Below are 12,928 nucleotides of genomic sequence, written 5' to 3'. Positions count from 1 at the left end.
ACAACCCAGGAGAAGCAGGTGTTTGAAGAGGGGAGTGTAGATGATGAGGTCCTTGACCCATCATGGCGTGAGGAACAGGAAGGTGGTGGGAGCAGCTCTGAGGAAGAGATTCCCCGAACGGCAAAAACCGGAGGGAGAGGGAGGGGGCAGACTTGGTTGCCTGTAACCTCCACTTCGGCACCCGTTAGGAGCATTCCACTTTCAAAAGGCAAAACGGGCGCTCCCAAGACTTGCAGTGCGTGGTCCTTTTTTGACACAGTTTCAGATGACATTTGCTTTGTCAAATGCAAGCTGTGTCATCAGAGAGTCAAAAGAGGGAAAAATGTCAGCAACCTCAATACCACTAATATGTGGAAACATGTGCGGACCAAGCACGAGGTGTAGTTACACAGACACACTGAAGACGTAGGCCAACGTACAGCACCACCTACCACCTCTTCAGCTCGTGTTGGGGCCTCTTCCTCCAGCTCACACACAGCTGGTTCGGCTTCCTCACAGGATCGCCAAGGAAAAACCTCTGGCACTGTTGTCCGGAGACCCTGTGACATTCCACCCACAGCACCACGTTCCAAGTCATCCTCACACTCCCAGGCCACTCGACAGCCATCGGTAGCACAGGCATGGGAGAAAAGGAGGCCATACTCGGCAAACCATCCCCGAGCACAGGCTCTGAATGCTGGCATTGTCAAACTTCTGGCACTTGAAATGCTGTCATTCAGGCTGGTGGAGACTGACACCTTCCGGGACTTCATGACATTGGCAGTCCCACAATACACCGTGCCCAGCCGCTTTTATTTCAGCAGGCGAGCCGTCCCTGCCCTGCAGAAACATGTGGAGGCAAACATAAAACATGCGCTACTAAACGCCGTCAGTAGCAAGGTCCACCTGAGCACCGATGCGTGGACCAGTAACCATGGACAGGGACGATACCTTTCCCTCACTGCCCATTGGGTCAATGTTGTGGAGCCGGGTACAGATCTGGAGAGTGGCGCTCTACGTGTTCTGCCAACTCCACGGATTGCAGGAATCCAGTCTGTACACACTGACTCCTCCTCCTACTCAAGTTCCTCTGAAACAGCGCAGCAGGAGCCTGTTACGACCGATATGAGCACAGCCGTGGCCAAACGTTAACAGGCCGTACTGAAATTAATTTCTTTGGGGAATCGAAGCCACACAGCGCAGGAGCTCTGGAATGCCATCAGGCAGGAGAGGGACGTGTGGTTTGTGCCAGCAAATCCCCAGCCGGGCTTGGTAGTGTGTGACAATGGCCGAAATCTGGTGGCAGCTCTTGGTCTTGGCAACCTCACTCACATCCCATGTCTGGCACATGTGCTCAACTTGGTCGTGCAGAGCTTTCTGAGGGACTATCCGGATTTTGATGCACTGCTGCACAAGGTCCGCATAGAGTGCGCTCACTTGCGGCGTTCCAGCACGGCAAGGTCACGCCTTGCTGCTCTGCAGTCTGCGCTACGTGCTTCCTCACAAAGGCCTAGGCAGGGGACACTTTGTGAGGAGGATGAGGAGGAGTCGATGGAGGAGGAAGACATCTCTCCACAGGAGGGAGGTACACAAAGCTCTAGTCAGTATGTACAGCGAGGGTGGGGTGATGCAGAGCAGGCAGAGATGACGACTCAAGCAGGGGACAGCGGTTCTTTGGCAGTTGGGAGTCTGCAGCACATGGTTGACTTCATGCTGCAGTGCCTGAGAAACGACCGCCGCATCGCCCACATTCTCTACACGGCTGATTATTGGGTGTACACCCTCCTAGATCCTCGCTACCGGGACAACTTGCAAACCCTCATACCAACGTTGAACCGGGAGCGTAAACTGCGGGAGTACCAAGACACACTGGTGCAGTCCATCATGTTTTCCATTCCACCCGACAGCAGTGGTGCTAGTGCTTTACAAAGCACCTCTGTGCGTTGAGCCAGTGGAGGAAACTCGGCACAAAGAGGGAGCAGAGGCAGCGCCTCAGCACAAGGCAAGACCACTATGGCCCAAATGTGGCAAAGTTTTGTGTGTCCGCCACAATTGTCTACACCATCACTGACGGCTCCAGTCAGCAGGAGGCAACGTTTCCGTCAGATGGTGACAGACTACATGTCTTGCCCTGTGAGTGTACTCCCAGATGTCTCTTCCCCCTTCAAGTTTTGGGTCTCTAAGCTGGATACATGGCCAGAGCTTAGCCAGTATGCATTGGAGGTGCTGGCTTGCCCTGCTGCCAGTGTATTATCGGAACGCGTCTTTAGTGCCGCAGGTGGTGTACTAACAGACCGTCGCACGTGACTTTCTTCCGATAACGTCGACCGGCTTACTTTTCTGAAAATGAACAAGGCATGGATCTCCCCAGAATTTGCCAGTCCTCTTCCCGACTAAATAATTGGTTGGCAACTGTATCCAGGTCTCCTGTTGTGTTCATGTTTCTACCACCTGAACTAAAAGCCCTGGGCTTCAACACAGCCAGTTGTTGCTCAGATGTGTCGTCTGCACAGAGAAAAACACTAGCTCCTGTGTTATTGAGGTTCAGTAATGCCAGCTGCTCCCCTGCTGTGTGGACGGCAAAGTCTCCTGCTCCATCCACATGTCATGGTCACGTGTGTCAGGACGCAGATGTTTCCGCAAGGCGAACCCATGTGACACACGTGACCCTGGATACACCGCCTCCAGTGGGGCGAATTTAAATAATAAAACGTGCAGGTGGATACGCCGCCTCCACCTGGCGAATTTGGGTATTACACGTTATACATACAATAATCAAATAATAAAGGGGGAACCTGGGAAACTATAACAATGGTGGGCCCTGCGATAGGGAATGGGGACATGGAGACCTCCTAAGCTCCCCTGAGCCAGTGTCCCTGCACTCCTTACATTCCCTAAACAGGCTCCGCACCTGTCGCCGCACGCGTACCTTAACGCCCTTACTCACCCTGACCCTAAACCCTCACTAGGGAATGGGTCGGTGCGGAGACTAATCCCACCACTGCACTAATAACACACATGAGGAAAGAGACAATACAGGGGAAACACCACTTAGCTTTGCTCTGTTGCGTGCGCTCCTAGCAACAGAGCCCTCCACCTGAGTGCATCTTCTCCTCCACCTGGATCCATCACCATAACAGGATCCTTCACCTTAGTGCAGCCTTGGAGCAGAGTCCAACACCAGTTGCAGCTGCTTAGTACCAGAGTCCCAAGGAAGTGTTCAGCTTCTGCCACGAAGTCAAGCATGCTTGAGTCCAGCTCAGCGGCCAAGTCCCACATGGTGATTGCCACTCTCCATAGTAGCCACTCCACCAGACCATGCAGACACTTCCCGCTGACTCCATCACTGCGACCCCACCACGCCATGCCAGCCCTTCGTCCAGACACCATAGCTGCAACACGTCCCCCCTGGCTAAGCTGCGCAGGACTCCTCACCAGCTCCATCCTTCCTCCAGGCTCTCCAACTCAAAGTGAAAGCAATCTCACAATATCACAGGCAGTGAGTGAACACCCTGAGCACACCTTTATAGGGTGTCACACCTGATCCATAATTAAGTGAACATTAACCTAAACCTAAGGTGCGATACCATTCCCCACCATCGGGCAACTTAGAATGAACAACACCACGTGTGATAATTCTAATGGCCACCGGGGGCTATCACGACACACTTTAGAACCAAAGGAAAAAAAGTTCACTTAATGCATTTAATACCGCCAGATCCAACACTGGATCATGACACCACATTCAAACTACTACTGATTTTTTACCCTGCTCCACTTAGGCCTCTGGCTCCACTGTCTCTAGTATTTCCCCTGGCCTCCAACCCCGCCAGTTGCTGCTCTGAAGTGGCGTCTGCACAATCCACACTTGTTCCTGAGTTACTGGGTCTCAGTCACGTCAGTTGATCCCCTGATGTGTGTCCGGCAAGGTCTCCTGGTCTGTCCAGATTCCCATTACTAGTAGTGTGAATGAGGACAGAGCAGGAGACCTTGCCGGACACACTTCAGGCGATCAACTGACGGGACTGAGCCCAAGTAACACAGGAACAAGTGTGGATTGTGCTGACGCCACTTCAGAGCTGTCACTGGCGGGGTTGGAGGCCAGGGGAAATACTAGAGACAGTGGAGTCTGAGGCCATAGTGGAGCCCGGTTACAATCAGTAGTAGTCTACAACCTCTATAAAACGTGCTGCAAGTTGGCCTCAGCCTGCTCCATGCCTCATCCTGGGCTCCAACAACGCAAGTTGGTGTTCAGAAGTGCTGTCTTCGCAGAGAAAAACACACTCGCTACTGTGTCTGTGGGGTTCAGTAATGCCAGCTGTTCCCCTGCTGTGTAGACGGCAAAGTCTCCTGCTCCATCCACATGCCAACAACATCAGACCTCAGCCTGCTCCATGCCTCAACCTGGGCTCCAACACCGCCAGTTGGTGTTCAGAAGTGCCATCTTCACAGAGCAAAACACACTAGCTCCTGTGTCTGTGGGGTTCAGTAATGCCAGCTGTTCCCCTGCTGTGTAGACGGCAAAGTCTCCTGCTCCATCCACATGCCAACACCATCAGGCCTCAGCCTGCTCCATGCCTCATCCTGGGCTCCAACAACGCAAGTTGGTGTTCAGAAGTGCCGTCTACACAGAGCAAAACACACTAGCTCCTGTGTCTGTGGGCCTCAGTAACGTCAGCTGTTCCCCTGCTGTGTGGACGGCAATGTCTCCTGCCTCCACATGCCAACACCGTCAGGCCTCAGCCTGCTCCATGCCTCAACCTGGGCTCCAACAACGCCAGTTGGTGTTCAGAAGTGCCGTCTTCACAGAGCAAAACACACTAGCTCCTGTGTCTGTGGGGGTTCAGTAACGTCAGCTGTTCCCCTGCTGTGTGGATGGCAATGTCTCCTGCTGCCTCCAAATGCCAACACCATCAGGCCTCAGCCTGCTCCATGCCTCAACCTGGGCTCCAACACCGCCAGTTGGTGTTCAGAAGTGCCGTCTTCACAGAGCAAAACACACTAGCTCCTGTGTTAGTGGGGTTCAGTAATGCCAGCTGTTCCCCTGCTGTGTAGACGGCAAAGTCTCCTGCTCTATCCACATGCCAACACCATCAGGCCTCAGCCTGCTCCATGCCTCAACCTGGGCCCCAACAACGCTAGTTGGTGTTCAGAAGTGCCGTCTTCACAGAGCAAAACACACTAGCTCCTGTGTTAGTGGGGTTCAGTAATGCCAGCTGTTCCCCTGCTGTGTAGACGGAAAAGTCTCCTGCTCCATCCACATGCCAACACCATCAGGCCTCAGCCTGCTCCATGCCTCATCCTGGGCTCCAACAACACCAGTTGGTGTTCAGAAGTGCCGTCTTCACAGAGCAAAACACACTAGCTCCTGTGTTAGTGGGGTTCAGTAACGTCAGCTGTTCCCCTGCTGTGTGGACAGCAATGCCTCCTGCTGCCTCCATATGCCAACACCATTAGGCCTCAGCCTGCTCCATGCCTCATCCTGGGCTCCAACAACACCAGTTGGTGTTCAGAAGTGCCGTCTTCGCAGAGAAAAACACACTCGCTGCTGTGTCTGTGGGGTTCAGTAATGCCAGCTGTTCCCCTGCTGTGTAGATGGCAAAGTCTCCTGCTCCATCCACATGCAAACTACTACAGATTTGTAACTGTGCTCCACTTAGGCCTCTGGCTCCACTGTCTCTAGTGTTTCCCCTGGCCTCCAACCCCGCCAGTCGCTGCTCTGAAGTGGCGTCTGCACAATCCACACTTGTTCCTGAGTTACTGTGGCTCAGTCACATCAGTTGATTCCCTGATGTGTGTCCGGCAAGGTCTCCTGCTCTGTCCACATTCCCATTACTAGTAGTGGGAATGAGGACTGATCAGGAGACCTTGCCAGACACACATCAGGGGATCAACTGACGTGACTGAGCCACCGTTACACAGGAACAAGTGTGGATTGTGCAGATGCCACTTCAGAGCAGGAACTGGCGGGGTGGGAGGCCAGGGGAAATACTAGAGACAGTGGAGCTGGAGACCATAGTGGAGCACGGTTACAATCAGTAGTAGTCTACAACCTCTATAAAACCAGCTGCAAGTTGGCCTCCGCCTGCTGCATGCTTCATCCTGGGCTACAACACAGCCAGTTGTAGCCTGGAAGTGCCGTCCGCACAGATTGAAACACTCGCTCCGGTGTCTGTGGGGTTCAGCAACGCCAGCTGTTCCCCTGCTGTGTGGATGGCAAAGTCTCCTGCTGCCTCCAAACTCACACTACATCGTATTTTCTCCTCGCTCCAAGTAGGCCTCAGCCTGCTCAGAGCATTGATCCTGGGCTACAACACAGCCAGTTGTAGCCTGGAAGTGCCGTCCGCACAGATTGAAACACTCGCTCCGGTGTCTGTGGGGTTCAGTAACGCCAGCTGTTCCCCTGCTGTGTGGATGGCAAAGTCTCCTGCTGCCTCCAAACTCACACTACTACTGATTTTTAACCATGCTCCACTTAGGCCTCTGGCTCTACTGTCTCTAGTATTTCCCCTGGCCTCCAACCCCGCCAGTCGCTGCTCTGAAGTGGCGTCTGCACAATCCACTCTTGTTCCTGTGTTACTGTGGCTCAGGCATGTCAGTTGATCCACTGATGTGTGTCCGGCAATGCCTCCCGCTCTGTCCCCATTCACATTACTAGTAGTGGGAATGTGGACAGAGCAGGAGACCTTGCCGGACACACATCAGTGGATCAACTGACGTAAATGAGCCCCAGTCACACAGGAACAAGTGTGGACTGTGCACACGCCACTTCAGAGCAGCGACTGGCGGGGTTGGAGGCCAGGGGAAATACTAGAGACAGTAGAGCCAGAGGCCTAAGTGGAGCACGGTTAAAATCAGTAGTTGTGTACAACCAAGATAAAACTCGCTCCAAGTAGGCCTCAGCCTGCTGCATGATTGACCCCTGGGCTCCAACATCGCCAGTTGCAGCTCAGAAGTGTCTTTGGCACGGGCACTCCCTCCTGCCCAGCCTGGTTCTAGCACGCCTGCTGTTTCAGGGTAGTGTCAACGTCACTTTGCCACCGATACGTTGTCCTGTCGTGTTGCGGTCGGGTTAGCCGAGTCTATGGTACCTGCAGTTTTGGTGCTTCCTATGTGGGCTGCGGGTTCTGGTAATAAAGGCTGGTTCCGTAGTGCCAATAGGACAAGCACCCCCTGTTGGACTGTGGGTTTCGGAAACTGCGTCCTGCTCGCGGCCTTGCAACTTTGTTGATCATGGGTACCTTCTGCTACCCATCCGGGTTCCAGCACCGTCAGCTGGTTCTTGGAAGTGTCTTTGGCACGGGCACTCCCTCCTGCCCAGCCTGGTTCCAGCACGCCTGCTGTTTCCGGGTAGTGTCAACGTCACTTTGCCACCGATACGTTGTCCTGTCGTGTTGCGGTCGGGTTAGCCGAGTCTATGGTGCCTGCAGTTTTGGTGCTTCCTATGTGGGCTGCGGGTTCTGGTAATAAAGGCTGGTTCCGTAGTGCCAATAGGACAAGCACCCCCTGTAGGACTGTGGGTTTCGGTAACTGCGGTCGGCTCACGGCCTTGCAACTTTGTTTTTTTCCTGGGTACCTTGTGCTACCCATCCGGGTTCCAGCACAGTCAGCTGGTTCTCGGCAGTGCCTTTGGCCCAGGTGCCTCCTTCTTGGTATTCGAGTTCCAGCAACGTCTGCTGGTCCTTGGTAGTGCTTTGGAGCACAGGTACCTCCTGCTTAGTAACCGTGTTCCAGCACCATCAGCTGGTCCACGGTTGTGCCATTGGCTCTTGTTCCTTCTGCTGCCCCTCCCGGTTCCAGTACCGTCAGCTGGTTCTCGGCAGAGCCTTTGGCCTAGGTGCCTCCTCGGTATCCGAGTTCCAGCACCGTCAGCTGGTCCACGGTTGTGCCATTGGCTGTTGTTCCTTCTGCTGCCACTCTGGGTTCCAGCACCGTCAGCTGGTTCTCGGTGGTTCCATTGACTCTTGTAGCTAATGCTACCCATCCGGGTTCCAGCACCGTCAGCTGGTTCTCGGAAGTGTCTTTGGCACGGGCACTCCCTCCTGCTCAGCCTGGTTCCAGCACGCCTGCTGTTTCCGGGTAGTGTCAACGTCACTTTGCCACCAATATGTTGTCCTGTCGTGTTGCGGTCGGGTTAGCAGAGTCTATGGTGCCTGCAGTTTTGGTGCTTCCTATGTGGGCTGCGGGTTCTGGTACTAAAGGCTGGTTCTGTAATGCCAATAGTACAAGCACCCCCTGTAGGACTGTGGGTTTCGGAAACTGCGTCCTGCTCGCGGCCTTGCAACTTTGTTGATCATGGGTACCTTCTGCTACCCATCCGGGTTCCAGCACCGTCAGCTGGTTCTCGGCAGAGCCTTTGGCCTAGGTGCCTCCTTCTCGGTATCCGAGTTCCAGCAACGTCTGCTGGTCCTTGGTAGTGCTTTTTAGCACAGGTAGCTCCTGCTTAGAAACCGTGTTACAGCACCGTCATCTGTTCCACGGTTGTCGCATTGGCTCTTGTTCCTTCTGCTGCCCCTCCGGGTTCCAGCACCGTCAGCTGGTCCTCGCTAGTGTCATTTGCTCTTGCAGCTTCTGCTACCCAACCGGGTTCCAGCACCGTCAGCTGGTTCTCGGCAGTGCCTTTGGCCTAGGTGCCTCCTTCTCGGTATCCGAGTTCCAGCAACGTCTGCTGGTCCTTGATAGTGCTTTGGAGCACAGGTACCTCCTGCTTAGTAACCGTGTTCCAGCAACGTCAGCTGGTCCACGGTTGTGCCATTGGCTCTTGTTCATTCTGCTGCCCCTCCGGGTTCCAGTACCGTCAGCTGGTTCTCGACAGTTCCTCAGCCTTCTTGTACCTTCTGCTACTTTTCCAAGTTCAAGCTTGTGGAAATGGTTTTTGATTCTCACTCTGGATCTCCCTGACAACGACCCTGAAGACGACGACCCTGAAGACCACACAGAAGAATACCTAAAAGATGACCCTGAAGAAGATGACCAAGAGGACAAAGAACAGGAAGACCACCACCAAGATGCAGAACAACAAGAGACAGAAGACCAAGAAGCATAAAAACCAAAAGCAGAAGAACATTAAGCATAAGACTAAAAATCAGAGCAAATGATATTATCTAATTTATAAGCAGAAGAAGACTAAGCAGTGTATGGGGGTGAGTCCGTTCCTCCTCGTGGTGCCCCTGGAAAAGGCCTGCTGCTGCAGGCCAAACTGAACGCGGACAAATCCTGTTGTAAATCTGTTGTCACAGGCTGAACGGAAGGTGTAATCTTCAAACTTTTATAGATTACAACTACAGGAATGCCTGACACAAATAAGAATATGATGAAGAAGAAGATGAAGAAGTAGAATATGAAGAAGAATAATAGTTGAATAAGAAGAATATGAAGAATGTAAAAAAAAAGAAAATAGGAAGAAGGTGAAGAAGAAGAAGATGAATAAGGTGAAGAAGTTGATGAAAAAGATGCTGCTGAGGATGATGAAGGAGAAAGTGTGGGAGAAGTAAAAAAGAAGGTGAAGAGCATGGAAGTAGTGAAACATACATATCTGACAAAATATAAAAGAGGTTAACATAGTAAATATCTTTGTAACTCCAAACGTCTTAAAAAAAAAAAAAAAATTTAATTCCTGCTATTCCATTTGATTGGGCTAAAACTCTATGGCTTTAATGTCTCCTACACCCACAATACATTCTACATTATTATTAGTTGTGTTTCTTCATGTAGAATTAACCTACAGGGAAAGAAAGGGTTTTTTTTAATTCCGATATTTCAGTTCCATTGACTTGAATGGGACTTCCGGGATCGGAATCGGCGATACCCGATACTTTTTTTAGATCGGCCGATCCATTCCGATCCGATATTTTTCAGTATCGGGTGGTATCGCTCAACACTAGTCATTGCCTGATACATACCAGTAATTCATGTACTGCTAAGAGGCAGATGAATCTGTAAGGCAAATGCCGTATGAGATGCTGTTAACTGGCGGTAAAATAAGCCAAGTACAGATAGTAGTGAATACTACTGTGCGGTAGTCAGGGGAATTACCTTAACACATGGCAGGGAGAGCGCGAGCCTGGTCCTCCTGGATGCGGATTACATTTAATATCTAAGCACGGTACGTCCTATTCTTCTATCCTCCTAATCTGACCATTTTAGCAATATTTTGGGGTCTCAGAAATTAAGTTGTATGCTATTAGGACCAGAATTGATTCTCTGTATATACTTTATTTGTGTTTATTTGTTTATCTTTTCACTTTGTAGTAACTGATGAAGGTCTATACTGACCGAAACGTTTTCTGGTACTACAATAAATTGTTCCACTAAGCACTAAGTTGAGTGCCAGGTTTTCATTTTACCATATATGGTTTGGGAACCTACCTCAGCACCACTACAGTTGTGCACACGGTGTTTTCTCCTAGCCAGCAAAGAAACCGACATTAGCCCTTGCTGGCGCAAAAGGAAAAAAGCAACATTTAAATTATAGCAGAACCAGAGCTGTCCCAAATCCAGAAATGAATTGTGACAAAAAGTCTTTGAAAAACTACCATGAAGTTAAAAGAAGAACAATAAATCCATATAATAATAATATTATTATTATTATTATAATAGTCTTCAAATAATACCATTATAGATTGCTCAAATAACACCACCCTACAGCGCTAAAATAGCACGATGCAGTGTTCAGATAAAGGAAAATAGAAAGACACATCACAACAATTCTATGTAACCCAATTTATTCACATTAAATTTCCCTTTAAGCCCCTGAGATTTATTTAACATGATAATTGGAGTCATTTTTCCTCTGGGACAATGTCTGGGAGCCATGTAACAAATATATAAAAATGTCCTACGATACATGACATTACTTATGGGACATAATTACTGTAGCTGTCTGCAACTTATATTTGAAAATGTTACTTAAATTTAGAGCTTACACTTACAGGTAAAGAGCCTTTAGGATCAGTAATTGGGAGCCATGTGACTCCTTAATATGATGCCGCACTCCTTCCATGCCCCATTAGGCATTTTTGGTATGGAAATATTGTCTTCTAGGACCAAAGCTTATGGGAGTGGATACCACTGTATAAATTGAGCCTAATAGAACATGCCACAGTATTTTCAGTCAAATCCATACAGAATCTGATAGAGAAAAATGATATTATAATAATAAATAATTTTATTTCTATAGCGCCAACATATTCCGCAGCACTTTACATTATAGAGGGGACTTCTACAGACAATAGACATTACTGTTAGGAACGGCGGAACGCACTAAATAAAAATAAATAATAAAGTGCGTTCGCCGCTCGGAGTCCACCGTGCAGTAGATATTACACCGCTGTTAGGTAATGACAGACGAGCAATATGGCGGTTAATGCACGGGTTCAACTTCACCCGAAGTGCAAAAAGTAGACTCTGTTCACACACAGAGGCGCCGCAACATAAACATACAAAAACGCTGAGCCTGTTAGTGTCACAGACCACAGGGAAATGCACACACGGTATCTGGTCACAGGAGCGGGACCCAAGGCAGAGGAGCTGCTTCCGTCTAGACCTAACGTGTGTGCGGCATCACTACTGCGGACGCCAAGAGGGGCTGCAACTGCAGCGCGGCGTAGGACACAGCCGCTAGTCGACAAAGCTAGGAAGCTGTGTGCACAGTGGCCTAAGGCTTGCCACTGACTGGCGCTGACTAATTCCCTATCCACATGCGTAATGTCAGAGGGAAGGGGTTTCAAATGAGTCAGTCACCAGAATCATACATCCGTCACTATTCACACATTTAGATTGAAAAGTCTATACCAGTGCATGGCCGAATGGTCATGCGTGCTTTTTATAGCCGTGCGGGACCTTCCAGATCTCCGAGATGGACCAATGAGATCTGGAGCAGGACCTGGGCACATGACCGTCTCGTGAGCATGCCCAGTAGGAGCACAGAGGAACTTAGTCTCTGGAACGGTCTGCTGCAAAGAAATCTCTGCAGTAGATAGACAGCAGGAGACCGCAGAATGTGAGGCTCTGGATTGCTGCAGAGCAGACGCAGAAACCTGACGCCTAACATTACACCCCTCTCCTAGGGCCCCCTCCCCTCTGAGCCTTCCAATCCACCACCTTGTGCCCATCAGAGGCATAGGCCTCAGACTCGTCCGAAGGCAAGTCTGATGTCCCGGTAGATGACACGGAAAACCGGGACACGCGGAAGGTATCAGAGGCGGCAAGATCGCCAGGTTTAAGAAGGGACACGTGGGAGACAACGGGAGCGGCAAAACTGCCCGGAGCATAGGTTGAAGTGGAACACCGCGGTGTGTCGGTGGACGTTTCCACACTCTGTTTAAGAAGGCTACCCCAAGCACATGAGGCGCATGCCCGAATATATTTTTTAATGTCTCGAGCCCTGTGCGGCCACCAATACGACCCTGCCAGGAGTTTTGTGGTCTGCATGTAGCCACAGTGACCACCCGCCCTGGACGCGTGTGTCCACGCGAGAACCTTCAGCCGAAGGCGAGGGGGGACAAAGGTCTTGCCCGGCGGCACAGAGTTTGGCCATTGCGGGGCCCCGTTATCCTGGGGAACAGAGTGCTGATAGTGGTAGCCGCAAGCGGAGCTTGGTGACGGGCGCGCCTCGAGACTGGCGCGAGACACCGCCATGGGCTCTGGGAGTCAACACTCTGGCTCGGGTGATTCCAGAGGTTCAAAGAGGTTAGGAGCCTGAGTAACCCTCCGTCTGGATTGAGCACGCTCCAGCCCGCGCTCCAAGAAACGGAGATCAATGCGGGTGGCAATGGCAATCAGCTCCTCCAGACTTGCAGGAACCTCTCTGGTAGATAGAGCATCCTCAACATGCTCAGCTAAACCTCTCCAAAACACAGGGATGAGGGCTTTATCAGACCACTCCAGCTCGGAAGCCAGTGTCCGAAATTGAACGGCATACTGGCTGACCGAGAGGGATCCCTGAGTT

Source organism: Dendrobates tinctorius, unplaced genomic scaffold (assembly GCF_039654945.1).
Source record: "Dendrobates tinctorius isolate UK_male_01 unplaced genomic scaffold, ASM3965494v1 ptg000075l, whole genome shotgun sequence".
In the NCBI taxonomy this organism is placed as follows: Eukaryota; Metazoa; Chordata; class Amphibia; order Anura; family Dendrobatidae; genus Dendrobates; species Dendrobates tinctorius.
This window is presented reverse-complemented; position numbering follows the sequence as displayed.